The following is a 27,937-nucleotide window of genomic DNA, read 5'->3' as shown; positions in this document are numbered from 1 at the left end:
CTGTACGTTAGATCGAGTTGTTTCCCAAACATGATTTCAGTAGTGGGAATGAACCATACTGAAGTATTTTCAGAGCCTATTTTGAACTCGTGTAAAGAGAGGAGTGCTGTGGACTACTCAGCCTCCCTGTGAGCGAGCTCAGCCAAATTACATGTCAACTTCCATTATATGCCATGGTCTTTTGAGTAAGAAATTCTACAACACTGTGATGTGTGTCAGAAGTGGGATTTGAACCCGCGCCTCAAGAGAGACTGCGACCTGAACGCAGCGCCTTAGACCACTCGGCCATTCTGACTTGTTTTTAAGAACCTTTTTACAATTGAATACACCGGACCGCACGGGCTGTAAGTTAGATGGAGTTGATTCCAAAACACGATTACAGTACTCGGAATGAACCATTCTGAAGTACTTTTAGAGATTATTTTGAACTCGTGTAAATACAGTAGAGTGGTGCTGTTGACTACTCAGCCTCCCTGTGACCGAGCTCAGCCACATTAGATGTCTACCTCCACTGTCTGCCATGGCCTTTTGAGTAAGAAAATTTACACCACTGTGATGTATGTCAGAAGTGGGATTTGAACCCACGCCTCCAGAGAGACTGCGACCTAAACGCAGCGCCTTAGACCGCTCGGCCATTCTGACCTGTTTTCAACGATCTTTTCATAATTGAGTACACCGAATTGCATTTGCTGTACGTTAGATCGAGTTGTTTCCCAAACATGATTTCAGGAGTGGGAATGAACCATACTGAAGTATTTTCAGAGCCTATTTTGAACTCGTGTAAACAGAGGAGTGCTGTGGACTACTCAGCCTCCCTGTGGCCGAGCTCAGCCAAATTAGATGTCTACCTCCATTGTCTGCCATGGCCTTTTGAGTAAGAAAATATACACCACTGTGATGTATGTCAGAAGTGGGATTTGAACCCACGCCTCCAGAGAGACTGCGACCTTAACGCAGCGCCTTAGACCGCTCGGCCATTCTGACTTATTTTCAAGAACCTTTTTACAATTTAATACACCGGACTGCACGGGCTGTAAGTTAGATCGAGTTGATTCCAAAACACGAATACAGTACTCGGAATGAACCATTCTGAAGTACTTTTAGAGATTATTTTGAACTCGTGTAAATACAGTAGAGTGGTGCTGTTGACTACTCAGCCTCCCTGCGACCGAGCTCAGCCAAATTAGATGTCAACCTCCATTATATGCCATGGTCTTTTGAGTAAGAAATGAACCAATCTGAAGTATTTTCAGAGCCTATTTTGAACTCGTGTAAACAGAGTAGTGCTGTTGACTACTCAGCCTCCCTCTGAACGCAGCGCCTTAGACCACCCGGCCATTCTGACTTGTTTTCAATGTCTGTTTTAAAGTTGAGTACATCGAACTGCACGGGCTGTACGTTAGATCGAATTGATTCCAAAACATGAATCCAGTACTGGGAATGAACCATTCTGAAGTATGTTCATAGATTATTTTGAACTCGTGTAAAAAGAGTGGTGCTGTTGACTACTCAGCCTCCCTGTCACCGAGCTCAGCCATATTAGATGTCTACCTCCATCATCTGCCATGGCCTTATGAGTAAGACATTTTACAACACTGTGATGTGTGTCAGAAGTGGGATTTGAACCCACGCCTCCAGAGAGACTACGACCTTAACGCAGCGCTTAGACCGCTCGGCCATTCTGACCTGTTTTCAAGGATCTTTTCATAATTGAGTACACCGAATTGCATTTGCTGTACGTTAGATCGAGTTGTTTCCCAAACATGATTTCAGTAGTGGGAATGAACCATACTGAAGTATTTTCAGAGCCTATTTTGAACTCGTGTAAACAGAGGAGTGCTGTGGACGACTCAGCCTCCCTGTGACCGAGCTCAGCCAAATTATATTTTAACCTCCATTATATGCCATGGTCTTTTGAGTAAGAAATTCTACAACACTGTGATGTGTGTCAGAAGTGGGATTTGACCCACGCCTCCAGAGAGACTGCGACCTTAACGCAGCGCCTTAGACCGCTCGGCCATTCTGACCTGTTTTCAAAGATCTTTTCATAATTGAGTACACCGAATTGCATTTGCTGTACGTTAGATCGAGTTGATTCCAAAACACGAATCCAGTACTGGGAATGAACCATTCTGAAGTATGTTCATAGATTATTTTGAACTCGTGTAAAAAGAGTGGTGCTGTTGACTACTCAGCCTCCCTGTCACCGAGCTCAGCCATATTAGATGTCTACCTCCATCATCTGCCATGGCCTTTTGAGTAAGACATTTTACAACACTGTGATGTGTGTCAGAAGTGGGATTTGAACCCACGCCTCCAGAGAGACTACGACCTTAACGCAGCGCTTAGACCGCTCGGCCATTCTGACCTGTTTTCAAGGATCTTTTCATAATTGAGTACACCGAATTGCATTTGCTGTACGTTAGATCGAATTGTTTCCCAAACATGATTTCAGTAGTGGGAATGAACCATACTGAAGTATTTTCAGAGCCTATTTTGAACTCGTGTAAACAGAGGAGTGCTGTGGACGACTCAGCCTCCCTGTGACCAAGCTCAGCCAAATTATATTTTAACCTCCATTATATGCCATGGTCTTTTGAGTAGGAAATTCTACAACACTGTGATGTGTGTCAGAAGTGGGATTTGAACCCACGCCTCCAGAGAGACTGCGACCTTAACGCAGCGCCTTAGACCGCTCGGCCATTCTGACCTGTTTTCAAAGATCTTTTCATAATTGAGTACACCGAATTGCATTTGCTGTACGTTAGATCGAGTTGATTCCAAAACACGAATACAGTACTCGGAATGAACCATTCTGAAGTATGTTCATAGATTATTTTGAACTCGTGTAAAAAGAGTGGTGCTGTTGACTACTCAGCCTCCCTGTGACCGAGCTCAGCCATATTAGATGTCAACCTCCATCATCTGCCATGGCCTTTTGAGTAAGAAATTCTACAACATTGTGATGTGTGTCAGAAGTGCGATTTGAACCCATGCCTCCAGAGAGACTGCGACCTGAACACAGCGCCACAGACCAATCAGCCATTCTGACTTATTTTCATGAATCTTTTTACAATTGAATACACCGGACTGCACGGGCTGTACGTTAGATCGAGTTGATTCCAAAACACGAATACAGTACTCGGAATGAACCATTCTGAAGTACTTTTAGAGATTATTTTGAACTCGTGTAAATACAGTAGAGTGGTGCTGTTGACTACTCAGCCTCCCTGTGACCGAGCTCAGCCACATTAGATGTCTACCTCCATTATGTGCCATGGTCTGTTGAGTAAGAAATTCTACAACATTGTGACGTGTGTCAGAAGTGCGATTTGAACCCATGCCTCCAGAGAGACTGCGACCTGAACACAGCGCCACAGACCAATCAGCCATTCTGACTTATTTTCATGAATCTTTTTACAATTGAATACACCGGACTGCACGGGCTGTACGTTAGATCGAGTTGATTCCAAAACACGAATACAGTACTCGGAATGAACCATTCTGAAGTACTTTTAGAGATTATTTTGAACTCGTGTAAATACAGTAGAGTGGTGCTGTTGACTACTCAGCCTCCCTGTGACCGAGCTCAGCCACATTAGATGTCAACCTCTGTTATGTGCCATGATAATTTGAGTGAGAAATTCTACAACACTGCGATGTGTGCCAGAAGTGGGATTTGAACCCACGCCTCCAGAGAAACTGCGACCTGAACTCAGCACCTTAGACCACTTGGGCATTCTGACTTATTTTCAAGAATCTTTTTACAATTGAATACACCGGACTGCACGGGCTGTAAGTTAGATCGAGTTGATTCCAAAACACGAATACAGTACTGGGAACGAACCATTCTGAATTATGTTCATAGATTACTTTGAACTCGTGCTTGAAGAATGGTGCAGTTGACTACTCAGCCAAATTAGATGTCAACCTCCATTATGTGCCATGGTCTGTTGAGTAAGAAATTCTACAACACTGTGATGTGTGTCAGAAGGGGGATTTGAACCCACGCCTCCAGAGACACTGCGACCTGAACGCAGCGCCTTAGACGACTCGGCCATTCTGACTTATCTTCAATAAATTTTTTTACAATTGAATACACCGGACTGCACGGGCTGTACGTTAGATCGAGTTGATACCCAAATATGAATTAAATACTGGGAATGAACCATACTGAAGTATTTTCAGGGCCTATTTTGAACTCGTGTAAACAGAGGAGTGCTGTGGACTACTCAGCCTCCCTGTGACCAAGCTCACCCAAATTAGATGTCAACCTCCATTATATGCCATGGTCTTTTGAGTAAGAAATTCTACAACACTGTGATGTGTGTCAGAAGTGGGATTTGAACCCACGCCTCCAGAGAGACTGCGACCTTAACGCAGCGCCTTAGACCGCTCGGCCATTCTGACCTGTTTTCAAAGATCTTTTCATAATTGAGTACACCGAAATGCATTTGCTGTACGTTAGATCGAGTTGTTTCCCAAACATGATTTCAGTAGTGGGAATGAACCATACTGAAGTATTTTAAGAGCCTATTTTGAACTCGTGTAAATAGAGGAGTGCTGTGGACTACTCAGCCTCCCTGTGAGCGAGCTCAGCCAAATTAGATGTCAACTTCCATTATATGCCATGGTCTTTTGAGTAAGAAATTCTACAACACTGTGATGTGTGTCAGAAGTGGGATTTGAACCCACGCCTCAAGAGAGACTGCGACCTGAACGCAGCGCCTTAGACCACTCGGCCATTCTGACTTGTTTTTAAGAGCCTTTTTACAATTGAATACACCGGACCGCACGGGCTGTAAGTTAGATCGAGTTGATTCCAAAACACGAATACAGTACTCGGAATGAACCATTCTGAAGTACTTTTAGAGATTATTTTGAACTCGTGTAAATACAGTAGAGTGGTGCTGTTGACTACTCAGCCTCCCTGTGACCGAGCTCAGCCACATTAGATGTCTACCTCCATTGTCTGCCATGGCCTTTTGAGTAAGAAAATTTACACCACTGTGATGTATGTCAGAAGTGGGATTTGAACCCAGGCCTCCAGAGAGACTGCGACCTTAACGCAGCGCCTTAGACCGCTCGGCCATTCTGACCTGTTTTCAAGGATCTTTTCATAATTGAGTACACCGAATTGCATTTGCTGTACGTTAGATCGAGTTGTTTCCCAAACATGATTTCAGGAGTGGGAATGAACCATACTGAAGTATTTTCAGAGCCTATTTTGAACTCGTGTAAACAGAGGAGTGCTGTGGACTACTCAGCCTCCCTGTGGCCGAGCTCAGCCAAATTAGATGTCAACCTCCATTATATGCCATGGTCTTTTGAGTGAGAAATTCTACAATACTGTGATGTGTGTCAGAAGTGGGATTTGAACCCACGCCTAAAGAGAGACTGCGACCTGAGCGCAGCGCCTTAGACCACTCGGCCATTCTGACTTGTTTTCAAAGATCTTTTCATAATTGAGTACACCGAATTGCATTTGCTGTACGTTAGATCGAGGTGTTTCCCAAACATGATTTCAGTAGTGGGAATGAACCATACTGAAGTATTTTCAGAGCCTATTTTGAACTCGTGTAAAGAGAGGAGTGCTGTGGACTACTCAGCCTCCCTGTGAGCGAGCTCAGCCAAATTAGATGTCAACTTCCATTATATGCCATGGTCTTTTGAGTAAGAAGTTCTACAACACTGTGATGTGTGTCAGAAGTGGGATTTGAACCCACGCCTCAAGAGAGACTGCGACCTGAACGCAGCGCCTTAGACCACTCGGCCATTCTGACTTGTTTTTAAGAACCTTTTTACAATTGAATACACCGGACCGCACGGGCTGTAAGTTAGATCGAGTTGATTCCAAAACACGAATACAGTACTCGGAATGAACCATTCTGAAGTACTTTTAGAGATTATTTTGAACTCGTGTAAATACAGTAGAGTGGTGCTGTTGACTACTCAGCCTCCCTGTGACCGAGCTCAGCCACATCAGATGTCTACCTCCATTGTCTGCCATGGCCTTTTGAGTAAGAAAATTTACACCACTGTGATGTATGTCAGAAGTGGGATTTGAACCCACGCCTCCAGAGAGACTGCGACCTAAACGCAGCGCCTTAGACCGCTCGGCCATTCTGACCTGTTTTCAAGGATCTTTTCATAATTGAGTACACCGAATTGCATTTGCTGTACGTTAGATCGAGTTGTTTCCCAAACATGATTTCAGGAGTGGGAATGAACCATACTGAAGTATTTTCAGAGCCTATTTTGAACTCGTGTAAACAGAGGAGTGCTGTGGACTACTCAGCCTCCCTGTGGCCGAGATCAGCCAAATTAGATGTCAACCTCCATTATATGCCATGGTCTTTTGAGTGAGAAATTCTACAATACTGTGATATGTGTCAGAAGTGGGATTTGAACCCACGCCTCCAGAGAGACTGCATCCTGAACGCAGCGCCTTAGACCACTCGGCCATTCTGACTTATTTTCAAGAACCTTTTTACAATTGAATACACCGGACTGCACGGGCTGTAAGTTAGATCGAGTTGATTCCAAAACACGAATACAGTACTCGGAATGAACCATTCTGAAGTACTTTTAGAGATTATTTTGAACTCGTGTAAATACAGTAGAGTGGTGCTGTTGACTACTCAGCCTCCCTGTGACCGAGCTCAGCCACATTAGATGTCTACCTCCATTGTCTGCCATGGCCTTTTGAGTAAGAAAATTTACACCACTGTGATGTATGTCAGAAGTGGGATTTGAACCCACGCCTCCAGAGAGACTGCGACCTAAACGCAGCGCCTTAGACCGCTCGGCCATTCTGACCTGTTTTCAAGGATCTTTTCATAATTGAGTACACCGAATTGCATTTGCTGTACGTTAGATCGAGTTGTTTCCCAAACATGATTTCAGGAGTGGGAATGAACCATACTGAAGTATTTTCAGAGCCTATTTTGAACTCGTGTAAACAGAGGAGTGCTGTGGACTACTCAGCCTCCCTGTGGCCGAGCTCAGCCAAATTAGATGTCAACCTCCGTTATATGCCATGGTCTTTTGAGTGAGAAATTCTACAATATTGTGATGTGTGTCAGAAGTGGGATTTGAACCCACGCCTCAAGAGAGACTGCGACCTGAGCGCAGCGCCTTAGACCACTCGGCCATTCTGACTTGTTTTCAAAGATCTTTTCATAATTGAGTACACCGAATTGCATTTGCTGTACGTTAGATCGAGTTGTTTCCCAAACATGATTTCAGTAGTGGGAATGAACCATACTGAAGTATTTTCAGAGCCTATTTTGAACTCGTGTAAACAGAGGAGTGCTGTGGACTACTCAGCCTCCCTGTGAGCGAGCTCAGCCAAATTAGATGTCAACTTCCATTATATGCCATGGTCTTTTGAGTAAGAAGTTCTACAACACTGTGATGTGTGTCAGAAGTGGGATTTGAACCCACGCCTCAAGAGAGACTGCGACCTGAACGCAGCGCCTTAGACCACTCGGCCATTCTGACTTGTTTTTAAGAACCTTTTTACAATTGAATACACCGGACCGCACGGGCTGTAAGTTAGATGGAGTTGATTCCAAAACACGAATACAGTACTCGGAATGAACCATTCTGAAGTACTTTTAGAGATTATTTTGAACTCGTGTAAATACAGTAGAGTGGTGCTGTTGACTACTCAGCCTCCCTGTGACCGAGCTCAGCCACATTAGATGTCTACCTCCATTGTCTGCCATGGCCTTTTGAGTAAGAAAATTTACACCACTGTGATGTATGTCAGAAGTGGGATTTGAACCCACGCCTCCAGAGAGACTGCGACCTAAACGCAGCGCCTTAGACCGCTCGGCCATTCTGACCTGTTTTCAAGGATCTTTTCATAATTGAGTACACCGAATTGCATTTGCTGTACGTTAGATCGAGTTGTTTCCCAAACATGATTTCAGTAGTGGTAATGAACCATACTGAAGTATTTTCAGAGCCTATTTTGAACTCGTGTAAAGAGAGGAGTGCTGTGGAATACTCAGCCTCCCTGTGGCCGAGCTCAGCCAAATTAGATGTCAACCTCCATTATATGCCATGGTCTTTTGAGTGAGAAATTCTACAATACTGTGATGTGTGTCAGAAGTGGGATTTGAACCCACGCCTCAAGAGAGACTGCGACCTGAACGCAGCGCCTTAGACCACTCGGCCATTCTGACTTGTTTTCAAAGATCTTTTCATAATTGAGTACACCGAATTGCATTTGCTGTACGTTAGATGGAGTTGTTTCCCAAACATGATTTCAGTAGTGGGAATGAACCATACTGAAGTATTTTCAGAGCCTATTTTGAACTCGTGTAAAGAGAGGAGTGCTGTGGACTACTCAGCCTCCCTGTGAGCGAGCTCAGCCAAATTAGATGTCAACTTCCATTATATGCCATGGTCTTTTGAGTAAGAAATTCTACAACACTGTGATGTGTGTCAGAAGTGGAATTTGAACCAACGCCTCAAGAGAGACTGCGACCTGAACGCAGCGCCTTAGACCACTCGGCCATTCTGACTTGTTTTTAAGAACCTTTTTACAATTGAATACACCGGACCGCACGGGCTGTAAGTTAGATCGAGTTGATTCCAAAACACGAATACAGTACTCGGAATGAACCATTCTGAAGTACTTTTAGAGATTATTTTGAACTCGTGTAAATACAGTAGAGTGGTGCTGTTAACTACTCAGCCTCCCTGTGACCGAGCTCAGCCACATTAGATGTCTACCTCCATTGTCTGCCATGGCCTTTTGAGTAAGAAAATTTACACCACTCTGATGTATGTCAGAAGTGGGACTTGAACCCACGCCTCCAGAGAGACTGCGACCTAAACGCAGCGCCTTAGACCGCTCGGCCATTCTGACCTGTTTTCAAGGATCTTTTCATAATTGAGTACACCGAATTGCATTTGCTGTACGTTAGATCGAGTTGTTTCCCAAACATGATTTCAGGAGTGGGAATGAACCATACTGAAGTATTTTCAGAGCCTATTTTGAACTCGTGTGAACAGAGGAGTGCTGTGGACTACTCAGCCTCCCTGTGGCCGAGCTCAGCCAAATTAGATGTCAACCTCCATTATATGCCATGGTCTTTTGAGTGAGAAATTCTACAATACTGTGATGTGTGTCAGAAGTGGGATTTGAACCCACGCCTCCAGAGAGACTGCGACCTGAACGCAGCGCCTTAGACCACTCGGCCATTCTGACTTATTTTCAAGAACCTTTTTACAATTGAATACACCGGACTGCACGGGCTGTAAGTTAGATCGAGTTGATTCCAAAACACGAATACAGTACTCGGAATGAACCATTCTGAAGTACTTTTAGAGATTATTTTGAACTCGTGTAAATACAGTAGAGTGGTGCTGTTGACTACTCAGCCTCCCTGTGACCGAGCTCAGCCACATTAGATGTCTACCTCCATTGTCTGCCATGGTCTTTTGAGTAAGAAATGAACCAATCTGAAGTATTTTCAGAGCCTATTTTGAACTCGTGTAAACAGAGTAGTGCTGTTGACTACTCAGCCTCCCTGTGACCGAGCTCAGCCACATTAGATGTCTACCTCCATTGTCTGCCATGGCCTTTTGAGTAAGAAAATTTACACCACTGTGATGTATGTCAGAAGTGGGATTAGAACCCACGCCTCCAGAGAGACTGCGACCTAAACGCAGCGCCTTAGACCGCTCGGCCATTCTGACCTGCTTTCAAGGACCTTTTCATAATTGAGTACACCGAATTGCATTTGCTGTACGTTAGATCGAGTTGTTTCCCAAACATGATTTCAGGAGTGGGAATGAACCATACTGAAGTATTTTCAGAGCCTATTTTGAACTCGTGTGAACAGAGGAGTGCTGTGGACTACTCAGCCTCCCTGTGGCCGAGCTCAGCCAAATTAGATGTCAACCTCCATTATATGCCATGGTCTTTTGAGTGAGAAATTCTACAATACTGTGATGTGTGTCAGAAGTGGGATTTGAACCCACGCCTCCAGAGAGACTGCGACCTGAACTCAGCGCCTTAGACCACTCGGCCATTCTGACTTATTTTCAAGAACCTTTTTACAATTGAATACACCGGACTGCACGGGCTGTAAGTTAGATCGAGTTGATTCCAAAACACGAATACAGTACTCGGAATGAACCATTCTGAAGTACTTTTAGAGATTATTTTGAACTCGTGTAAATACAGTAGAGTGGTGCTGTTGACTACTCAGCCTCCCTGTGACCGAGCTCAGCCACATTAGATGTCTACCTCCATTGTCTGCCATGGCCTTTTGAGTAAGAAAATTTACACCACTGTGATGTATGTCAGAAGTGGGATTTGAACCCACGCCTCCAGAGAGACTGCGACCTAAACGCAGCGCCTTAGACCGCTCGGCCATTCTGACCTGTTTTCAAGGATCTTTTCATAATTGAGTACACCGAATTGCATTTGCTGTACGTTAGATCGAGTTGTTTCCCAAACATGATTTCAGTAGTGGTAATGAACCATACTGAAGTATTTTCAGAGCCTATTTTGAACTCGTGTAAAGAGAGGAGTGCTGTGGAATACTCAGCCTCCCTGTGGCCGAGCTCAGCCAAATTAGATGTCAACCTCCATTATATGCCATGGTCTTTTGAGTGAGAAATTCTACAATACTGTGATGTGTGTCAGAAGTGGGATTTGAACCCACGCCTCAAGAGAGACTGCGACCTGAACGCAGCGCCTTAGACCACTCGGCCATTCTGACTTGTTTTCAAAGATCTTTTCATAATTGAGTACACTGAATTGCATTTGCTGTACGTTAGATGGAGTTGTTTCCCAAACATGATTTCAGTAGTGGGAATGAACCATACTGAAGTATTTTCAGAGCCTATTTTGAACTCGTGTAAAGAGAGGAGTGCTGTGGACTACTCAGCCTCCCTGTGAGCGAGCTCAGCCAAATTAGATGTCAACTTCCATTATATGCCATGGTCTTTTGAGTAAGAAATTCTACAACACTGTGATGTGTGTCAGAAGTGGGATTTGAACCAACGCCTCAAGAGAGACTGCGACCTGAACGCAGCGCCTTAGACCACTCGGCCATTCTGACTTGTTTTTAAGAACCTTTTTACAATTGAATACACCGGACCGCACGGGCTGTAAGTTAGATCGAGTTGATTCCAAAACACGAATACAGTACTCGGAATGAACCATTCTGAAGTACTTTTAGAGATTATTTTGAACTCGTGTAAATACAGTAGAGTGGTGCTGTTGACTACTCAGCCTCCCTGTGACCGAGCTCAGCCACATTAGATGTCTACCTCCATTGTCTGCCATGGCCTTTTGAGTAAGAAAATTTACACCACTCTGATGTATGTCAGAAGTGGGACTTGAACCCACGCCTCCAGAGAGACTGCGACCTAAACGCAGCGCCTTAGACCGCTCGGCCATTCTGACCTGTTTTCAAGGATCTTTTCATAATTGAGTACACCGAATTGCATTTGCTGTACGTTAGATCGAGTTGTTTCCCAAACATGATTTCAGGAGTGGGAATGAACCATACTGAAGTATTTTCAGAGCCTATTTTGAACTCGTGTGAACAGAGGAGTGCTGTGGACTACTCAGCCTCCCTGTGGCCGAGCTCAGCCAAATTAGATGTCAACCTCCATTATATGCCATGGTCTTTTGAGTGAGAAATTCTACAATACTGTGATGTGTGTCAGAAGTGGGATTTGAACCCACGCCTCCAGAGAGACTGCGACCTGAACGCAGCGCCTTAGACCACTCGGCCATTCTGACTTATTTTCAAGAACCTTTTTACAATTGAATACACCGGACTGCACGGGCTGTAAGTTAGATCGAGTTGATTCCAAAACACGAATACAGTACTCGGAATGAACCATTCTGAAGTACTTTTAGAGATTATTTTGAACTCGTGTAAATACAGTAGAGTGGTGCTGTTGACTACTCAGCCTCCCTGTGACCGAGCTCAGCCACATTAGATGTCTACCTCCATTGTCTGCCATGGCCTTTTGAGTAAGAAAATTTACACCACTGTGATGTATGTCAGAAGTGGGATTTGAACCCACGCCTCCAGAGAGACTGCGACCTAAACGCAGCGCCTTAGACCGCTCGGCCATTCTGACCTGTTTTCAAGGATCTTTTCATAATTGAGTACACCGAATTGCATTTGCTGTACGTTAGATCGAGTTGTTTCCCAAACATGATTTCAGTAGTGGTAATGAACCATACTGAAGTATTTTCAGAGCCTATTTTGAACTCGTGTAAAGAGAGGAGTGCTGTGGAATACTCAGCCTCCCTGTGGCCGAGCTCAGCCAAATTAGATGTCAACCTCCATTATATGCCATGGTCTTTTGAGTGAGAAATTCTACAATACTGTGATGTGTGTCAGAAGTGGGATTTGAACCCACGCCTCAAGAGAGACTGCGACCTGAACGCAGCGCCTTAGACCACTCGGCCATTCTGACTTGTTTTCAAAGATCTTTTCATAATTGAGTACACCGAATTGCATTTGCTGTACGTTAGATGGAGTTGTTTCCCAAACATGATTTCAGTAGTGGGAATGAACCATACTGAAGTATTTTCAGAGCCTATTTTGAACTCGTGTAAAGAGAGGAGTGCTGTGGACTACTCAGCCTCCCTGTGAGCGAGTTCAGCCAAATTAGATGTCAACTTCCATTATATGCCATGGTCTTTTGAGTAAGAAATTCTACAACACTGTGATGTGTGTCAGAAGTGGGATTTGAACCAACGCCTCAAGAGAGACTGCGACCTGAACGCAGCGCCTTAGACCACTCGGCCATTCTGACTTGTTTTTAAGAACCTTTTTACAATTGAATACACCGGACCGCACGGGCTGTAAGTTAGATCGAGTTGATTCCAAAACACGAATACAGTACTCGGAATGAACCATTCTGAAGTACTTTTAGAGATTATTTTGAACTCGTGTAAATACAGTAGAGTGGTGCTGTTGACTACTCAGCCTCCCTGTGACCGAGCTCAGCCACATTAGATGTCTACCTCCATTGTCTGCCATGGGCTTTTGAGTAAGAAAATTTACACCACTCTGATGTATGTCAGAAGTGGGACTTGAACCCACGCCTCCAGAGAGACTGCGACCTAAACGCAGCGCCTTAGACCGCTCGGCCATTCTGACCTGTTTTCAAGGATCTTTTCATAATTGAGTACACCGAATTGCATTTGCTGTACGTTAGATCGAGTTGTTTCCCAAACATGATTTCAGGAGTGGGAATGAACCATACTGAAGTATTTTCAGAGCCTATTTTGAACTCGTGTAAACAGAGGAGTGCTGTGGACTACTCAGCCTCCCTGTGGCCGAGCTCAGCCAAATTAGATGTCAACCTCCATTATATGCCATGGTCTTTTGAGTGAGAAATTCTACAATATTGTGATGTGTGTGAGAAGTGGGATTTGAACCCACGCCTCAAGAGAGACTGCGACCTGAGCGCAGCGCCTTAGACCACTCGGCCATTCTGACTTGTTTTCAAAGATCTTTTCATAATTGAGTACACCGAATTGCATTTGCTGTACGTTAGATCGAGTTGTTTCCCAAACATGATTTCAGTAGTGGGAATGAACCATACTGAAGTATTTTCAGAGCCTATTTTGAACTCGTGTAAACAGAGGAGTGCTGTGGACTACTCAGCCTCCCTGTGAGCGAGCTCAGCCAAATTAGATGTCAACTTCCATTATATGCCATGGTCTTTTGAGTAAGAAGTTCTACAACACTGTGATGTGTGTCAGAAGTGGGATTTGAACCCACGCCTCAAGAGAGACTGCGACCTGAACGCAGCGCCTTAGACCACTCGGCCATTCTGACTTGTTTTTAAGAACCTTTTTACAATTGAATACACCGGACCGCACGGGCTGTAAGTTAGATGGAGTTGATTCCAAAACACGAATACAGTACTCGGAATGAACCATTCTGAAGTACTTTTAGAGATTATTTTGAACTCGTGTAAATACAGTAGAGTGGTGCTGTTGACTACTCAGCCTCCCTGTGACCGAGCTCAGCCACATTAGATGTCTACCTCCATTGTCTGCCATGGCCTTTTGAGTAAGAAAATTTACACCACTGTGATGTATGTCAGAAGTGGGATTTGAACCCACGCCTCCAGAGAGACTGCGACCTAAACGCAGCGCCTTAGACCGCTCGGCCATTCTGACCTGTTTTCAAGGACCTTTTCATAATTGAGTACACCGAATTGCATTTGCTGTACGTTAGATCGAGTTGTTTCCCAAACATGATTTCAGGAGTGGGAATGAACCATACTGAAGTATTTTCAGAGCCTATTTTGAACTCGTGTGAACAGAGGAGTGCTGTGGACTACTCAGCCTCCCTGTGGCCGAGCTCAGCCAAATTAGATGTCAACCTCCATTATATGCCATGGTCTTTTGAGTGAGAAATTCTACAATACTGTGATGTGTGTCAGAAGTGGGATTTGAACCCACGCCTCCAGAGAGACTGCGACCTGAACGCAGCGCCTTAGACCACTCGGCCATTCTGACTTATTTTCAAGAACCTTTTTACAATTGAATACACCGGACTGCACGGGCTGTAAGTTAGATCGAGTTGATTCCAAAACACGAATACAGTACTCGGAATGAACCATTCTGAAGTACTTTTAGAGATTATTTTGAACTCGTGTAAATACAGTAGAGTGGTGCTGTTGACTACTCAGCCTCCCTGTGACCGAGCTCAGCCACATTAGATGTCTACCTCCATTGTCTGCCATGGCCTTTTGAGTAAGAAAATTTACACCACTCTGATGTATGTCAGAAGTGGGACTTGAACCCACGCCTCCAGAGAGACTGCGACCTAAACGCAGCGCCTTAGACCGCTCGGCCATTCTGACCTGTTTTCAAGGATCTTTTCATAATTGAGTACACCGAATTGCATTTGCTGTACGTTAGATCGAGTTGTTTCCCAAACATGATTTCAGGAGTGGGAATGAACCATACTGAAGTATTTTCAGAGCCTATTTTGAACTCGTGTAAACAGAGGAGTGCTGTGGACTACTCAGCCTCCCTGTGGCCGAGCTCAGCCAAATTAGATGTCAACCTCCATTATATGCCATGGTCTTTTGAGTGAGAAATTCTACAATACTGTGATGTGTGTCAGAAGTGGGATTTGAACCCACGCCTCAAGAGAGACTGCGACCTGAACGCAGCGCCTTAGACTACTCGGCCATTCTGACTTGTTTTCAAAGATCTTTTCATAATTGAGTACACCGAATTGCATTTGCTGTACGTTAGATCGAGTTGTTTCCCAAACATGATTTCAGTAGTGGGAATGAACCATACTGAAGTATTTTCAGAGCCTATTTTGAACTCGTGTAAAGAGAGGAGTGCTGTGGACTACTCAGCCTCCCTGTGAGCGAGCTCAGCCAAATTAGATGTCAACTTCCATTATATGCCATGGTCTTTTGAGTGAGAAATTCTACAATACTGTGATGTGTGTCAGAAGTGGGATTTGAACCCACGCCTCCAGAGAGACTGCGACCTGAACGCAGCACCTTAGACCACTCGGCCATTCTGACTTATTTTCAAGAACCTTTTTACAATTGAATACACCGGACTGCACGGGCTGTAAGTTAGATCGAGTTGACTCCAAAACACGAATACAGTACTCGGAATGAACCATTCTGAAGTACTTTTAGAGATTATTTTGAACTCGTGTAAATACAGTAGAGTGGTGCTGTTGACTACTCAGCCTCCCTGTGACCGAGCTCAGACACATTAGATGTCTACCTCCATTGTCTGCCATGGCCTTTTGAGTAAGAAAATATACACCACTGTGATGTATGTCAGAAGTGGGATTTGAACCCACGCCTCCAGAGAGACTGCGACCTTAACGCAGCGCCTTTGACCGCTCGGCCATTCTGACTTATTATCAAGAACCTTTTTACAATTTAATACACCGGACTGCACGGGCTGTAAGTTAGATCGAGTTGATTCCAAAACACGAATACAGTACTCGGAATGAACCATTCTGAAGTACTTTTAGAGATTATTTTGAACTCGTGTAAATACAGTAGAGTGGTGCTGTTGACTACTCAGCCTCCCTGCGACCGAGCTCAGCCAAATTAGATGTCAACCTCCATTATATGCCATGGTCTTTTGAGTAAGAAATGAACCAATCTGAAGTATTTTCAGAGCCTATTTTGAACTCGTGTAAACAGAGTAGTGCTGTTGACTACTCAGCCTCCCTCTGAACGCAGCGCCTTAGACCACCCGGCCATTCTGACTTGTTTTCAATGTCTGTTTTAAAGTTGAGTACATCGAACTGCACGGGCTGTACGTTAGATCGAATTGATTCCAAAACACGAATGCAGTACTGGGAATGAACCATTCTGAAGTATGTTCATAGATTATTTTGAACTCGTGTAAAAAGAGTGGTGCTGTTGACTACTCAGCCACCCTGTGACCGAGCTCAGCCATATTAGATGTCTACCTCCATCATCTGCCATGGCCTTTTGAGTAAGACATTTTACAACACTGTGATGTGTGTCAGAAGTGGGATTTGAACCCACGCCTCCAGAGAGACTGCGACCTAAACGCAGCGCCTTAGACCGCTCGGCCATTCTGACCTGTTTTCAAGGATCTTTTCATAATTGAGTACACCGATTTGCATTTGCTGTATGTTAGATCGAGTTGTTTCCCAAACATGATTTCAGGAGTGGGAATGAACCATACTGAAGTATTTTCAGAGCCTATTTTGAACTCGTGTAAACAGAGGAGTGCTCTGGACTACTCAGCCTCCCTGTGGCCGAGCTCAGCCAAATTAGATGTCAACCTCCATTATATGCCATGGTCTTTTGAGTGAGATATTCTACAATACTGTGATGTGTGTCAGAAGTGGGATTTGAACCCACGCCTCCAGAGAGACTGCGACCTTAACGCAGCGCCTTAGACCGCTCGGCCATTCTGACCAGTTTTCAAAGATCTTTTCATAATTGAGTACACCGAATTGCATTTGCTGTACGTTAGATCGAGTTGTTTCCCAAACATGATTTCAGTAGTGGGAATGAACCATACTGAAGTATTTTCAGAGCCTATTTTGAACTCGTGTAAAGAGAGGAGTGCTGTGGACTACTCAGCCTCCCTGTGAGCGAGCTCAGCCAAATTAGATGTCAACCTCCATTATATGCCATGGTCTTTTGAGTAAGAAATTCTACAACACTGTGATGTGTGTCAGAAGTGGGATTTGAACCCACGCCTCCAGAGAGACTGCGACCTTAACGCAGCGCCTTAGACCGCTCGGCCATTCTGACCTGTTTTCTAAGATCTTTTCATAATTGAGTACACCGAATTGCATTTGCTGTACGTTAGATGGAGTTGTTTCCCAAACATGATTTCAGTTGTGGGAATCAACCATACTGAAGTATTTTCAGAGCCTATTTTGAATTCGTGTAAACAGAGGAGTGCTGTGGACTACTCAGCCTCCCTGTGGCCGAGCTCAGCCAAATTAGATGTCAACCTCCATTATATGCCATGGTCTTTTGAGTAAGAAATTCTACAACACTGTGATGTGTGTCAGAAGTGGGACTTGAACCCACGCCTCCAGAGAGACTGCGACCTGAACGCAGCGCCTTAGACCACTCGGCCATTCTGACTTATTTTCAAGAACCTTTTTACAATTTAATACACCGGACTGCACGGGCTGTAAGTTAGATCGAGTTGATTCCAAAACAGGAATACAGTATTCGGAATGAACCATTCTGAAGTACTTTTAGAGATTATTTTGAACTCGTGTAAATACAGTAGAGTGGTGCTGTTGACTACTCAGCCTCCCTGCGACCGAGCTCAGCCAAATTAGATGTTAACCTCCATTATATGCCATGGTCTTTTGAGTAAGAAATGAACCAATCTGAAGTATTTTCAGAGCCTATTTTGAACTCGTGTAAACAGAGTAGTGCTGTTGACTACTCAGCCTCCCTCTGAACGCAGCGCCTTAGACCACCCGGCCATTCTGACTTGTTTTCAATGTCTGTTTTAAAGTTGAGTACATCGAACTGCACGGGCTGTACGTTAGATCGAATTGATTCCAAAACACGAATCCAGTACTGGGAATGAACCATTCTGAAGTATGTTCATAGATTATTTTGAACTCGTGTAAAAAGAGTGGTGCTGTTGACTACTCAGCCTCCCTGTGACCGAGCTCAGCCATATTAGATGTCTACCTCCATTATCTGCCATGGCCTTTTGAGTAAGACATTTTACAACACTGTGATGTGTGTCAGAAGTGGGATTTGAACCCACGCCTCCAGAGAGACTGCGACCTTAACGCAGCGCCTTAGACCGCTCGGCCATTCTGACCTGTTTTCAAAGATCTTTTCATAATTGAGTACACCGAATTGCATTTGCTGTACGTTAGATCGAGTTGTTTCCCAAACATGATTTCAGTTGTGGGAATCAACCATACTGAAATATTTTCAGAGCCTATTTTGAATTCGTGTAAACAGAGGAGTGCTGTGGACTACTCAGCCTCCCTGTGAGCGAGCTCAGCCAAATTAGATGTCAACCTCCATTATATGCCATGGTCTTTTGAGTAAGAAATTCTACAACACTGTGATGTGTGTCAGAAGTGGGATTTGAACCCACGCCTCCAGAGAGACTGCGACCTGAACGCAGCGCCTTAGACCACTCGGCCATTCTGACTTATTTTCAAGAACCTTTTTACAATTGAATACACCGGACTGCACGGGCTGTAAGTTAGATCGAGTTGATTCCAAAACACGAATACAGTACTCGGAATGAACCATTCTGAAGTACTTTTAGAGATTATTTTGAACTCGTGTAAATACAGTAGAGTGGTGCTGTTGACTACTCAGCCTCCCTGTGACCGAGCTCAGCCACATTAGATGTCTACCTCCATTGTCTGCCATGGCCTTTTGAGTAAGAAAATTTACACCACTCTGATGTATGTCAGAAGTGGGACTTGAACCCACGCCTCCAGAGAGACTGCGACCTAAACGCAGCGCCTTAGACCGCTCGGCCATTCTGACCTGTTTTCAAGGATCTTTTCATAATTGAGTACACCGAATTGCATTTGCTGTACGTTAGATCGAGTTGTTTCCCAAACATGATTTCAGGAGTGGGAATGAACCATACTGAAGTATTTTCAGAGCCTATTTTGAACTCGTGTAAACAGAGGAGTGCTGTGGACTACTCAGCCTCCCTGTGGCCGAGCTCAGCCAAATTAGATGTCAACCTCCATTATATGCCATGGTCTTTTGAGTGAGAAATTCTACAATACTGTGATGTGTGTCAGAAGTGGGATTTGAACCCACGCCTCAAGAGAGACTGCGACCTGAACGCAGCGCCTTAGACTACTCGGCCATTCTGACTTGTTTTCAAAGATCTTTTCATAATTGAGTACACCGAATTGCATTTGCTGTACGTTAGATCGAGTTGTTTCCCAAACATGATTTCAGTAGTGGGAATGAACCATACTGAAGTATTTTCAGAGCCTATTTTGAACTCGTGTAAAGAGAGGAGTGCTGTGGACTACTCAGCCTCCCTGTGAGCGAGCTCAGCCAAATTAGATGTCAACTTCCATTATATGCCATGGTCTTTTGAGTGAGAAATTCTACAATACTGTGATGTGTGTCAGAAGTGGGATTTGAACCCACGCCTCCAGAGAGACTGCGACCTGAACGCAGCACCTTAGACCACTCGGCCATTCTGACTTATTTTCAAGAACCTTTTTACAATTGAATACACCGGACTGCACGGGCTGTAAGTTAGATCGAGTTGACTCCAAAACACGAATACAGTACTCGGAATGAACCATTCTGAAGTACTTTTAGAGATTATTTTGAACTCGTGTAAATACAGTAGAGTGGTGCTGTTGACTACTCAGCCTCCCTGTGACCGAGCTCAGACACATTAGATGTCTACCTCCATTGTCTGCCATGGCCTTTTGAGTAAGAAAATATACACCACTGTGATGTATGTCAGAAGTGGGATTTGAACCCACGCCTCCAGAGAGACTGCGACCTTAACGCAGCGCCTTTGACCGCTCGGCCATTCTGACTTATTATCAAGAACCTTTTTACAATTTAATACACCGGACTGCACGGGCTGTAAGTTAGATCGAGTTGATTCCAAAACACGAATACAGTACTCGGAATGAACCATTCTGAAGTACTTTTAGAGATTATTTTGAACTCGTGTAAATACAGTAGAGTGGTGCTGTTGACTACTCAGCCTCCCTGCGACCGAGCTCAGCCAAATTAGATGTCAACCTCCATTATATGCCATGGTCTTTTGAGTAAGAAATGAACCAATCTGAAGTATTTTCAGAGCCTATTTTGAACTCGTGTAAACAGAGTAGTGCTGTTGACTACTCAGCCTCCCTCTGAACGCAGCGCCTTAGACCACCCGGCCATTCTGACTTGTTTTCAATGTCTGTTTTAAAGTTGAGTACATCGAACTGCACGGGCTGTACGTTAGATCGAATTGATTCCAAAACACGAATGCAGTACTGGGAATGAACCATTCTGAAGTATGTTCATAGATTATTTTGAACTCGTGTAAAAAGAGTGGTGCTGTTGACTACTCAGCCACCCTGTGACCGAGCTCAGCCATATTAGATGTCTACCTCCATCATCTGCCATGGCCTTTTGAGTAAGACATTTTACAACACTGTGATGTGTGTCAGAAGTGGGATTTGAACCCACGCCTCCAGAGAGACTGCGACCTAAACGCAGCGCCTTAGACCGCTCGGCCATTCTGACCTGTTTTCAAGGATCTTTTCATAATTGAGTACACCGATTTGCATTTGCTGTATGTTAGATCGAGTTGTTTCCCAAACATGATTTCAGGAGTGGGAATGAACCATACTGAAGTATTTTCAGAGCCTATTTTGAACTCGTGTAAACAGAGGAGTGCTCTGGACTACTCAGCCTCCCTGTGGCCGAGCTCAGCCAAATTAGATGTCAACCTCCATTATATGCCATGGTCTTTTGAGTGAGATATTCTACAATACTGTGATGTGTGTCAGAAGTGGGATTTGAACCCACGCCTCCAGAGAGACTGCGACCTTAACGCAGCGCCTTAGACCGCTCGGCCATTCTGACCAGTTTTCAAAGATCTTTTCATAATTGAGTACACCGAATTGCATTTGCTGTACGTTAGATCGAGTTGTTTCCCAAACATGATTTCAGTAGTGGGAATGAACCATACTGAAGTATTTTCAGAGCCTATTTTGAACTCGTGTAAAGAGAGGAGTGCTGTGGACTACTCAGCCTCCCTGTGAGCGAGCTCAGCCAAATTAGATGTCAACCTCCATTATATGCCATGGTCTTTTGAGTAAGAAATTCTACAACACTGTGATGTGTGTCAGAAGTGGGATTTGAACCCACGCCTCCAGAGAGACTGCGACCTTAACGCAGCGCCTTAGACCGCTCGGCCATTCTGACCTGTTTTCTAAGATCTTTTCATAATTGAGTACACCGAATTGCATTTGCTGTACGTTAGATGGAGTTGTTTCCCAAACATGATTTCAGTTGTGGGAATCAACCATACTGAAGTATTTTCAGAGCCTATTTTGAATTCGTGTAAACAGAGGAGTGCTGTGGACTACTCAGCCTCCCTGTGGCCGAGCTCAGCCAAATTAGATGTCAACCTCCATTATATGCCATGGTCTTTTGAGTAAGAAATTCTACAACACTGTGATGTGTGTCAGAAGTGGGACTTGAACCCACGCCTCCAGAGAGACTGCGACCTGAACGCAGCGCCTTAGACCACTCGGCCATTCTGACTTATTTTCAAGAACCTTTTTACAATTTAATACACCGGACTGCACGGGCTGTAAGTTAGATCGAGTTGATTCCAAAACAGGAATACAGTATTCGGAATGAACCATTCTGAAGTACTTTTAGAGATTATTTTGAACTCGTGTAAATACAGTAGAGTGGTGCTGTTGACTACTCAGCCTCCCTGCGACCGAGCTCAGCCAAATTAGATGTTAACCTCCATTATATGCCATGGTCTTTTGAGTAAGAAATGAACCAATCTGAAGTATTTTCAGAGCCTATTTTGAACTCGTGTAAACAGAGTAGTGCTGTTGACTACTCAGCCTCCCTCTGAACGCAGCGCCTTAGACCACCCGGCCATTCTGACTTGTTTTCAATGTCTGTTTTAAAGTTGAGTACATCGAACTGCACGGGCTGTACGTTAGATCGAATTGATTCCAAAACACGAATCCAGTACTGGGAATGAACCATTCTGAAGTATGTTCATAGATTATTTTGAACTCGTGTAAAAAGAGTGGTGCTGTTGACTACTCAGCCTCCCTGTGACCGAGCTCAGCCATATTAGATGTCTACCTCCATTATCTGCCATGGCCTTTTGAGTAAGACATTTTACAACACTGTGATGTGTGTCAGAAGTGGGATTTGAACCCACGCCTCCAGAGAGACTGCGACCTTAACGCAGCGCCTTAGACCGCTCGGCCATTCTGACCTGTTTTCAAAGATCTTTTCATAATTGAGTACACCGAATTGCATTTGCTGTACGTTAGATCGAGTTGTTTCCCAAACATGATTTCAGTTGTGGGAATCAACCATACTGAAATATTTTCAGAGCCTATTTTGAATTCGTGTAAACAGAGGAGTGCTGTGGACTACTCAGCCTCCCTGTGAGCGAGCTCAGCCAAATTAGATGTCAACCTCCATTATATGCCATGGTCTTTTGAGTAAGAAATTCTACAACACTGTGATGTGTGTCAGAAGTGGGATTTGAACCCACGCCTCCAGAGAGACTGCGACCTTAACGCAGCGCCTTAGACTGCTCGGCCATTCTGACCTGTTTTCAAACATCTTTTCATAATTGAGTACACCGAATTGCATTTGCTGTACGTTAGATCGAGTTGTTTCCCAAACATGATTTCAGTTGTGGGAATCAACCATACTGAAATATTTTCAGAGCCTATTTTGAATTCGTGTAAACAGAGGAGTGCTGTGGACTACTCAGCCTCCCTGCGACCGAGCTCAGCCAAATTAGATGTCAACCTCCATTATATGCCATGGTCTTTTGAGTAAGAAATGAACCAATCTGAAATATTTTCAGAGCCTATTTTGAACTCGTGTAAACAGAGTAGTGCTGTTGACTACTCAGCCTCCCTCTGAACGCAGCGCCTTAGACCACCCGGCCATTCTGACTTGTTTTCAATGTCTGTTTTAAAGTTGAGTACATCGAACTGCACGGGCTGTACGTTAGATCGAATTGATTCCAAAACACGAATCCAGTACTGGGAATGAACCATTCTGAAGTATTTTCATAGATTATTTTGAACTCGTGTAAAAAGAGTGGTGCTGTTGACTACTCAGCCTCCCTGTGACCGAGCACAGCCATATTAGATGTCTCCCTCCATTATCTGCCATGGCCTTTTGAGTAAGACATTTTACAACACTGTGATGTGCGTCAGAAGTGGGATTTGAACCCACGCCTCTAGAGAGATTGCAACCTTAACGCAGCGCCTTAGACCGCTCGGCCATTCTGACCTGTTTTCAAGGATTTTTTCATAATTGAGTACACCGAATTGCATTTGCTGTACGTTAGATTGAGTTGTTTCCCAAACATAATTTCAGTAGTGGGAATGAACCATACTGAAGTATTTTCAGGGCCTATTTTGAACTCGTGTAAACAGAGGAGTGCTGTGGACTACTCAGCCTCCTTGTGACCGAGCTCAGCCAAATTAGATGTCAACCTCCATTATATGCCATGGTCTTTTAAGTAAGAAATTCTACAACACTGTGATGTGTGTCAAAAGTGGGATTTGTACCCACGCCTCCAGAGAGACTGCGACCTTAACGCAGCGCCTTAGACCGCTCGGCCATTTTAACCTGTTTTCAATGATCTTTTCATAATTGAGTACACCGAATTGCATTTGCTGTACGTTAGATCGAGTTGTTTCCCAAACATGATTTCAGTTGTGGGAATCAACCATACTAAAATATTTTCAGAGCCTATTTTGAATTCGTGTAAACAGAGGAGTGCTGTGGACTACTCAGCCTCCCTGTGGCCGAGCTCAGCCAAATTATATTTTAACCTCCATTATATGCCATGGTCTTTTGAGTAAGAAATTCTACAACACTGTGATGTGTGTCAGAAGTGGGATTTGAACCCACGCCTCCAGAGAGACTGCGACCTTAACGCAGCGCCTTAGACTGCTCGGCCATTATGACCTGTTTTCAAAGATCTTTTCATAATTGAGTACACCGAATTGCATTTGCTGTACGTTAGATTGAGTTGTTTCCCAAACATGATTTCAGTAGTGGGAATGAACCATACTGAAGTATTTTCAGGGCCTATTTTGAACTCGTATAAAGAGAGGAGTGCTGTGGACTACTCAGTCTCCCTGTGAGCGAGCTCAGCCAAATTAGATGTCAACCTCCATTATATGCCATGGTCTTTTGAGTAAGAAATTCTACAACACTGTGATGTGTGTCAGAAGTGGGATTTGAACCCACGCCTCCAGAGAGACTGCGACCTTAACGCAGCGCCTTAGACCGCTCGGTCATTCCGACCTGTTTTCAAGGATCTTTTCATAATTGAGTACACCGAATTGTATTTGCAGTACGTTAGATGGAGTTGTTTCCCAAACATGATTTCAGTAGTGGGAATGAACCATACTGAAGTATTTTCAGAGCCTATTTTGAACTCGTGTAAACAGAGGAGTGCTGTGGACTACTCAGCCTCCCTGTGACCGAGCTCAGCCAAATTAGATGTCTACCTCCATTGTCTGCCATGGCCTTTTGAGTAAGAAAATATACAACACTGTGATGTGTGTCAGAAGTGGGATTTGAACCCACGCCTCCAGAGAGACTGCGACCTTGACGCAGCGCCTTAGACCGCTCGGCCATTCTGACCTGTTTTCAAAGATCTTTTCATAATTGAGTACACCGAATTGCATTTGCTGTACGTTAGATCGAGTTGTTTCCCAAACATGATTTCAGTAGTGGGAATGAACCATACTGAAGTATTTTCAGAGCCTATTTTGAACTCGTGTAAAGAGGGGAGTGCTGTGGACTACTCAGCCTCCCTGTGAGCGAGCTCAGCCAAATTAGATGTCAACTTCCATTATATGCCATGGTCTTTTGAGTAAGAAATTCTACAACACTGTGATGTGTGTCAGAAGTGGGATTTGAACCCACGCCTCCAGAGAGACTGCAACCTGAACGCAGCGCCTTAGACCACTCGGCCATTCTGACTTATTTTCAAGAACCTTTTTACAATTTAATACACCGGACTGCACGGGCTGTAAGTTAGATCGAGTTGATTCCAAAACACGAATACAGTACTCGGAATGAACCATTCTGAAGTACTTTTAGAGATTATTTTGAACTCGTGTAAATACAGTAGAGTGGTGCTGTTGACTACTCAGCCTCCCTGCGACCGAGCTCAGCCAAATTAGATGTCAACCTCCATTATATGCCATGGTCTTTTGAGTAAGAAATGAACCAATCTGAAGTATTTTCAGAGCCTATTTTGAACTCGTGTAAACAGAGTAGTGCTGTTGACTACTCAGCCTCCCTCTGAACGCAGCGCCTTAGACCACCCGGCCATTCTGACTTGTTTTCAATGTCTGTTTTAAAGTTGAGTACATCGAACTGCACGGGCTGTACGTTAGATCGAATTGATTCTAAAACACGAATCCAGTACTGGGAATGAACCATTCTGAAGTATGTTCATAGATTATTTTGAACTCGTGTAAAAAGAGTGGTGCTGTTGACTACTCAGCCTCCCTGTGGCCGAGCTCAGCCAAATTAGATGTCAACCTCCATTATATGCCATGGTCTTTTGAGTAAGAAATTCTACAACACTGTGATGTGTGTCAGAAGTGGGATTTGAACCCACACCTCCAGAGAGACTGCGACCTTGACGCAGCGCCTTAGACCGCTCGGCCATTCTGACCTGTTTTCAAAGATCTTTTCATAATTGAGTACACCGAATTGCATTTGCTGTACGTTAGATCGAGTTGTTTCCCAAACATGATTTCAGTAGTGGGAATGAACCATACTGAAGTATTTTCAGAGCCTATTTTGAACTCGTGTAAAGAAAGGAGTGCTGTGGACTACTCAGCCTCCCTGTGAGCGAGCTCAGCCAAATTAGATGTCAACCTCCATTATATGCCATGGTCTTTTGAGTAAGAAATTCTACAACACTGTGATGTGTTTCAGAAGTGGGATTTGAACCCACGCCTCCAGAGAGACTGCGACCGGAACGCAGCGCCTTAGACCACTCGGCCATTCTAACTTATTTTCAAGAACCTTTTTACAATTGAATACACCGGACTGCACGGGCTGTAAGTTAGATCGAGTTGATTCCAAAACACGAATACAGTACTCGGAATGAACCATTCTGAAGTACTTTTAGAGATTATTTTGAACTCGTGTAAATACAGTAGAGTGGTGCTGTTGACTACTCAGCCTCCCTGTGACCGAGCTCAGCCACATTAGATGTCTACCTCCATTGTCTGCCATGGCCTTTTGAGTAAGAAAATATACAACACTGCGATGTGTGTCAGAAGTGGGATTTGAACCTACGCCTGCAGAGAGACTGCGACCTTAACACAGCGCCTTAGACCGCTCGGCCATTCTGACCTGTTTTCAAAGATCTTTTCATAATTGAGTACACCGAATTGCATTTGCTGTACGTTAGATCGAGTTGTTTCCCAAACATGATTTCAGTAGTGGGAATGAACCATACTGAAGTATTTTCAGAGCCTATTTTGAACTCGAGTAAAGAGAGGAGTGCTGTGGACTACTCAGCCTCCCTGTGAGCGAGCTCAGCCAAATTAGATGTCAACCTCCATTATATGCCATGGTCTTTTGAGTAAGAAATTCTACAACACTGTGATGTGTGTCAGAAGTGGGATTTGAACCCACGCCTCCAGAGAGACTGCGACCTGAACGCAGCGCCTTAGACCACTCGGCCATTCTGACTTAATTTCAAGAACCTTTTTACAATTGAATACACCGGACTGCACGGGCTGTAAGTTAGATCGAGTTGATTCCAAAACACGAATACAGTACTCGGAATGAACCATTCTGAAGTACTTTTAGAGATTATTTTGAACTCGTGTAAATACAGTAGAGTGGTGCTGTTGACTACTCAGCCTCCCTGTGACCGAGCTCAGCCACATTAGATGTCTACCTTCATTGTCTGCCATGGCCTTTTGAGTAAGAAAATATACAACACTGCGATGTGTGTCAGAAGTGGGATTTGAACCCACGCCTCCAGAGAGACTGCGACCTTAACGCAGCGCCTTAGACCGCTCGGCCATTCTGACCTGTTTTCAAAGAACTTTTCATAATTGAGTACACCGAATTGCATTTGCTGTACGTTAGATAGAGTTGTTTCCCAAACATGATTTCAGTAGTGGGAATGAACCATACTGAAGTATTTTCAGAGCCTATTTTGAACTCGAGTAAAGAGAGGAGTGCTGTGGACTACTCAGCCTCCCTGTGAGCGAGCTCAGCCAAATTAGATGTCAACCTCCATTATATGCCATGGTCTTTTGAGTAAGAAATTCTACAACACTGTGATGTGTGTCAGAAGTGGGATTTGAACCCACGCCTCCAGAGAGACTGCGACCTTAACGCAGCGCCTTAGACCGCTCGGCCATTCTGACCTGTTTTCAAAGATCTTTTCATAATTGAGTACACCGAATTGCATTTGCTGTACGTTAGATGGAGTTGTTTCCCAAACATGATTTCAGTTGTGGGAATCAACCATACTGAAGTATTTTCAGAGCCTATTTTGAATTCGTGTAAACAGAGGAGTGCTGTGGACTACTCAGCCTCCCTGTGGCCGAGCTCAGCCAAATTAGATGTCAACCTCCATTATATGCCATGGTCTTTTGAGTAAGAAATTCTACAACACTGTGATGTGTGTCAGAAGTAGGAC

General features: G+C 44.2%; 1 protein-coding gene and 56 non-coding genes across 57 annotated transcripts in view; 1 reads left to right on the top strand and 56 right to left on the bottom strand.

Annotated features, from left to right (window-relative positions):
• The window catches only part of LOC148359665 (uncharacterized), a 70,087-nt gene that overhangs the window by 19,791 nt on the left and 22,359 nt on the right, over positions 1–27,937 (top strand). The gene's annotated exons all lie outside the window — the stretch shown is intronic.
• On the bottom strand, positions 214–295 carry trnal-cag (transfer RNA leucine (anticodon CAG)). Its single transcript has one exon. It is a non-coding gene; the product is annotated as a tRNA-Leu (tRNA).
• trnal-uag (transfer RNA leucine (anticodon UAG)) lies at positions 561–642 on the bottom strand. Its single transcript has one exon. It is a non-coding gene; the product is annotated as a tRNA-Leu (tRNA).
• On the bottom strand, positions 903–984 carry trnal-aag (transfer RNA leucine (anticodon AAG)). Its single transcript has one exon. It is a non-coding gene; the product is annotated as a tRNA-Leu (tRNA).
• trnal-aag (transfer RNA leucine (anticodon AAG)) lies at positions 2,629–2,710 on the bottom strand. The gene has a single exon. It is a non-coding gene; the product is annotated as a tRNA-Leu (tRNA).
• trnal-aag (transfer RNA leucine (anticodon AAG)) lies at positions 4,329–4,410 on the bottom strand. The gene has a single exon. It is a non-coding gene; the product is annotated as a tRNA-Leu (tRNA).
• On the bottom strand, positions 4,671–4,752 carry trnal-cag (transfer RNA leucine (anticodon CAG)). The gene has a single exon. It is a non-coding gene; the product is annotated as a tRNA-Leu (tRNA).
• trnal-cag (transfer RNA leucine (anticodon CAG)) lies at positions 5,360–5,441 on the bottom strand. Its single transcript has one exon. It is a non-coding gene; the product is annotated as a tRNA-Leu (tRNA).
• trnal-cag (transfer RNA leucine (anticodon CAG)) lies at positions 5,702–5,783 on the bottom strand. The gene has a single exon. It is a non-coding gene; the product is annotated as a tRNA-Leu (tRNA).
• On the bottom strand, positions 6,049–6,130 carry trnal-uag (transfer RNA leucine (anticodon UAG)). The gene has a single exon. It is a non-coding gene; the product is annotated as a tRNA-Leu (tRNA).
• trnal-cag (transfer RNA leucine (anticodon CAG)) lies at positions 6,391–6,472 on the bottom strand. Its single transcript has one exon. It is a non-coding gene; the product is annotated as a tRNA-Leu (tRNA).
• On the bottom strand, positions 6,738–6,819 carry trnal-uag (transfer RNA leucine (anticodon UAG)). The gene has a single exon. It is a non-coding gene; the product is annotated as a tRNA-Leu (tRNA).
• Positions 7,080–7,161, bottom strand: trnal-cag (transfer RNA leucine (anticodon CAG)). Its single transcript has one exon. It is a non-coding gene; the product is annotated as a tRNA-Leu (tRNA).
• On the bottom strand, positions 7,422–7,503 carry trnal-cag (transfer RNA leucine (anticodon CAG)). Its single transcript has one exon. It is a non-coding gene; the product is annotated as a tRNA-Leu (tRNA).
• trnal-uag (transfer RNA leucine (anticodon UAG)) lies at positions 7,769–7,850 on the bottom strand. The gene has a single exon. It is a non-coding gene; the product is annotated as a tRNA-Leu (tRNA).
• trnal-cag (transfer RNA leucine (anticodon CAG)) lies at positions 8,111–8,192 on the bottom strand. The gene has a single exon. It is a non-coding gene; the product is annotated as a tRNA-Leu (tRNA).
• On the bottom strand, positions 8,800–8,881 carry trnal-uag (transfer RNA leucine (anticodon UAG)). The gene has a single exon. It is a non-coding gene; the product is annotated as a tRNA-Leu (tRNA).
• Positions 9,142–9,223, bottom strand: trnal-cag (transfer RNA leucine (anticodon CAG)). Its single transcript has one exon. It is a non-coding gene; the product is annotated as a tRNA-Leu (tRNA).
• Positions 9,633–9,714, bottom strand: trnal-uag (transfer RNA leucine (anticodon UAG)). Its single transcript has one exon. It is a non-coding gene; the product is annotated as a tRNA-Leu (tRNA).
• trnal-cag (transfer RNA leucine (anticodon CAG)) lies at positions 9,975–10,056 on the bottom strand. The gene has a single exon. It is a non-coding gene; the product is annotated as a tRNA-Leu (tRNA).
• Positions 10,322–10,403, bottom strand: trnal-uag (transfer RNA leucine (anticodon UAG)). The gene has a single exon. It is a non-coding gene; the product is annotated as a tRNA-Leu (tRNA).
• On the bottom strand, positions 10,664–10,745 carry trnal-cag (transfer RNA leucine (anticodon CAG)). The gene has a single exon. It is a non-coding gene; the product is annotated as a tRNA-Leu (tRNA).
• trnal-cag (transfer RNA leucine (anticodon CAG)) lies at positions 11,006–11,087 on the bottom strand. Its single transcript has one exon. It is a non-coding gene; the product is annotated as a tRNA-Leu (tRNA).
• trnal-uag (transfer RNA leucine (anticodon UAG)) lies at positions 11,353–11,434 on the bottom strand. The gene has a single exon. It is a non-coding gene; the product is annotated as a tRNA-Leu (tRNA).
• Positions 11,695–11,776, bottom strand: trnal-cag (transfer RNA leucine (anticodon CAG)). Its single transcript has one exon. It is a non-coding gene; the product is annotated as a tRNA-Leu (tRNA).
• trnal-uag (transfer RNA leucine (anticodon UAG)) lies at positions 12,042–12,123 on the bottom strand. The gene has a single exon. It is a non-coding gene; the product is annotated as a tRNA-Leu (tRNA).
• trnal-cag (transfer RNA leucine (anticodon CAG)) lies at positions 12,384–12,465 on the bottom strand. The gene has a single exon. It is a non-coding gene; the product is annotated as a tRNA-Leu (tRNA).
• Positions 12,726–12,807, bottom strand: trnal-cag (transfer RNA leucine (anticodon CAG)). The gene has a single exon. It is a non-coding gene; the product is annotated as a tRNA-Leu (tRNA).
• On the bottom strand, positions 13,073–13,154 carry trnal-uag (transfer RNA leucine (anticodon UAG)). The gene has a single exon. It is a non-coding gene; the product is annotated as a tRNA-Leu (tRNA).
• On the bottom strand, positions 13,415–13,496 carry trnal-cag (transfer RNA leucine (anticodon CAG)). Its single transcript has one exon. It is a non-coding gene; the product is annotated as a tRNA-Leu (tRNA).
• On the bottom strand, positions 13,757–13,838 carry trnal-cag (transfer RNA leucine (anticodon CAG)). Its single transcript has one exon. It is a non-coding gene; the product is annotated as a tRNA-Leu (tRNA).
• Positions 14,104–14,185, bottom strand: trnal-uag (transfer RNA leucine (anticodon UAG)). Its single transcript has one exon. It is a non-coding gene; the product is annotated as a tRNA-Leu (tRNA).
• trnal-cag (transfer RNA leucine (anticodon CAG)) lies at positions 14,446–14,527 on the bottom strand. The gene has a single exon. It is a non-coding gene; the product is annotated as a tRNA-Leu (tRNA).
• On the bottom strand, positions 14,793–14,874 carry trnal-uag (transfer RNA leucine (anticodon UAG)). The gene has a single exon. It is a non-coding gene; the product is annotated as a tRNA-Leu (tRNA).
• Positions 15,135–15,216, bottom strand: trnal-cag (transfer RNA leucine (anticodon CAG)). Its single transcript has one exon. It is a non-coding gene; the product is annotated as a tRNA-Leu (tRNA).
• Positions 15,477–15,558, bottom strand: trnal-cag (transfer RNA leucine (anticodon CAG)). The gene has a single exon. It is a non-coding gene; the product is annotated as a tRNA-Leu (tRNA).
• On the bottom strand, positions 15,824–15,905 carry trnal-aag (transfer RNA leucine (anticodon AAG)). The gene has a single exon. It is a non-coding gene; the product is annotated as a tRNA-Leu (tRNA).
• Positions 16,527–16,608, bottom strand: trnal-uag (transfer RNA leucine (anticodon UAG)). Its single transcript has one exon. It is a non-coding gene; the product is annotated as a tRNA-Leu (tRNA).
• On the bottom strand, positions 16,869–16,950 carry trnal-aag (transfer RNA leucine (anticodon AAG)). Its single transcript has one exon. It is a non-coding gene; the product is annotated as a tRNA-Leu (tRNA).
• trnal-aag (transfer RNA leucine (anticodon AAG)) lies at positions 17,211–17,292 on the bottom strand. The gene has a single exon. It is a non-coding gene; the product is annotated as a tRNA-Leu (tRNA).
• Positions 17,553–17,634, bottom strand: trnal-cag (transfer RNA leucine (anticodon CAG)). The gene has a single exon. It is a non-coding gene; the product is annotated as a tRNA-Leu (tRNA).
• trnal-aag (transfer RNA leucine (anticodon AAG)) lies at positions 18,256–18,337 on the bottom strand. The gene has a single exon. It is a non-coding gene; the product is annotated as a tRNA-Leu (tRNA).
• On the bottom strand, positions 18,598–18,679 carry trnal-cag (transfer RNA leucine (anticodon CAG)). The gene has a single exon. It is a non-coding gene; the product is annotated as a tRNA-Leu (tRNA).
• trnal-uag (transfer RNA leucine (anticodon UAG)) lies at positions 18,945–19,026 on the bottom strand. Its single transcript has one exon. It is a non-coding gene; the product is annotated as a tRNA-Leu (tRNA).
• Positions 19,287–19,368, bottom strand: trnal-cag (transfer RNA leucine (anticodon CAG)). The gene has a single exon. It is a non-coding gene; the product is annotated as a tRNA-Leu (tRNA).
• trnal-cag (transfer RNA leucine (anticodon CAG)) lies at positions 19,629–19,710 on the bottom strand. Its single transcript has one exon. It is a non-coding gene; the product is annotated as a tRNA-Leu (tRNA).
• trnal-aag (transfer RNA leucine (anticodon AAG)) lies at positions 19,976–20,057 on the bottom strand. Its single transcript has one exon. It is a non-coding gene; the product is annotated as a tRNA-Leu (tRNA).
• trnal-uag (transfer RNA leucine (anticodon UAG)) lies at positions 20,679–20,760 on the bottom strand. Its single transcript has one exon. It is a non-coding gene; the product is annotated as a tRNA-Leu (tRNA).
• Positions 21,021–21,102, bottom strand: trnal-aag (transfer RNA leucine (anticodon AAG)). Its single transcript has one exon. It is a non-coding gene; the product is annotated as a tRNA-Leu (tRNA).
• trnal-aag (transfer RNA leucine (anticodon AAG)) lies at positions 21,363–21,444 on the bottom strand. Its single transcript has one exon. It is a non-coding gene; the product is annotated as a tRNA-Leu (tRNA).
• On the bottom strand, positions 21,705–21,786 carry trnal-cag (transfer RNA leucine (anticodon CAG)). The gene has a single exon. It is a non-coding gene; the product is annotated as a tRNA-Leu (tRNA).
• trnal-aag (transfer RNA leucine (anticodon AAG)) lies at positions 22,408–22,489 on the bottom strand. Its single transcript has one exon. It is a non-coding gene; the product is annotated as a tRNA-Leu (tRNA).
• Positions 25,158–25,239, bottom strand: trnal-cag (transfer RNA leucine (anticodon CAG)). The gene has a single exon. It is a non-coding gene; the product is annotated as a tRNA-Leu (tRNA).
• trnar-ccg (transfer RNA arginine (anticodon CCG)) lies at positions 26,201–26,284 on the bottom strand. The gene has a single exon. It is a non-coding gene; the product is annotated as a tRNA-Arg (tRNA).
• Positions 26,892–26,973, bottom strand: trnal-cag (transfer RNA leucine (anticodon CAG)). The gene has a single exon. It is a non-coding gene; the product is annotated as a tRNA-Leu (tRNA).
• On the bottom strand, positions 27,239–27,320 carry trnal-aag (transfer RNA leucine (anticodon AAG)). The gene has a single exon. It is a non-coding gene; the product is annotated as a tRNA-Leu (tRNA).
• Positions 27,581–27,662, bottom strand: trnal-aag (transfer RNA leucine (anticodon AAG)). Its single transcript has one exon. It is a non-coding gene; the product is annotated as a tRNA-Leu (tRNA).

The sequence above is a fragment of the Urocampus carinirostris genome, chromosome 9 (assembly GCF_059441175.1).
Source record: "Urocampus carinirostris isolate Australia breed hairy pipefish chromosome 9, RoL_Ucar_1.0, whole genome shotgun sequence".
NCBI classification, from domain to species: domain Eukaryota; kingdom Metazoa; phylum Chordata; class Actinopteri; order Syngnathiformes; family Syngnathidae; genus Urocampus; species Urocampus carinirostris.
This window is presented reverse-complemented; position numbering and strand designations above follow the sequence as displayed.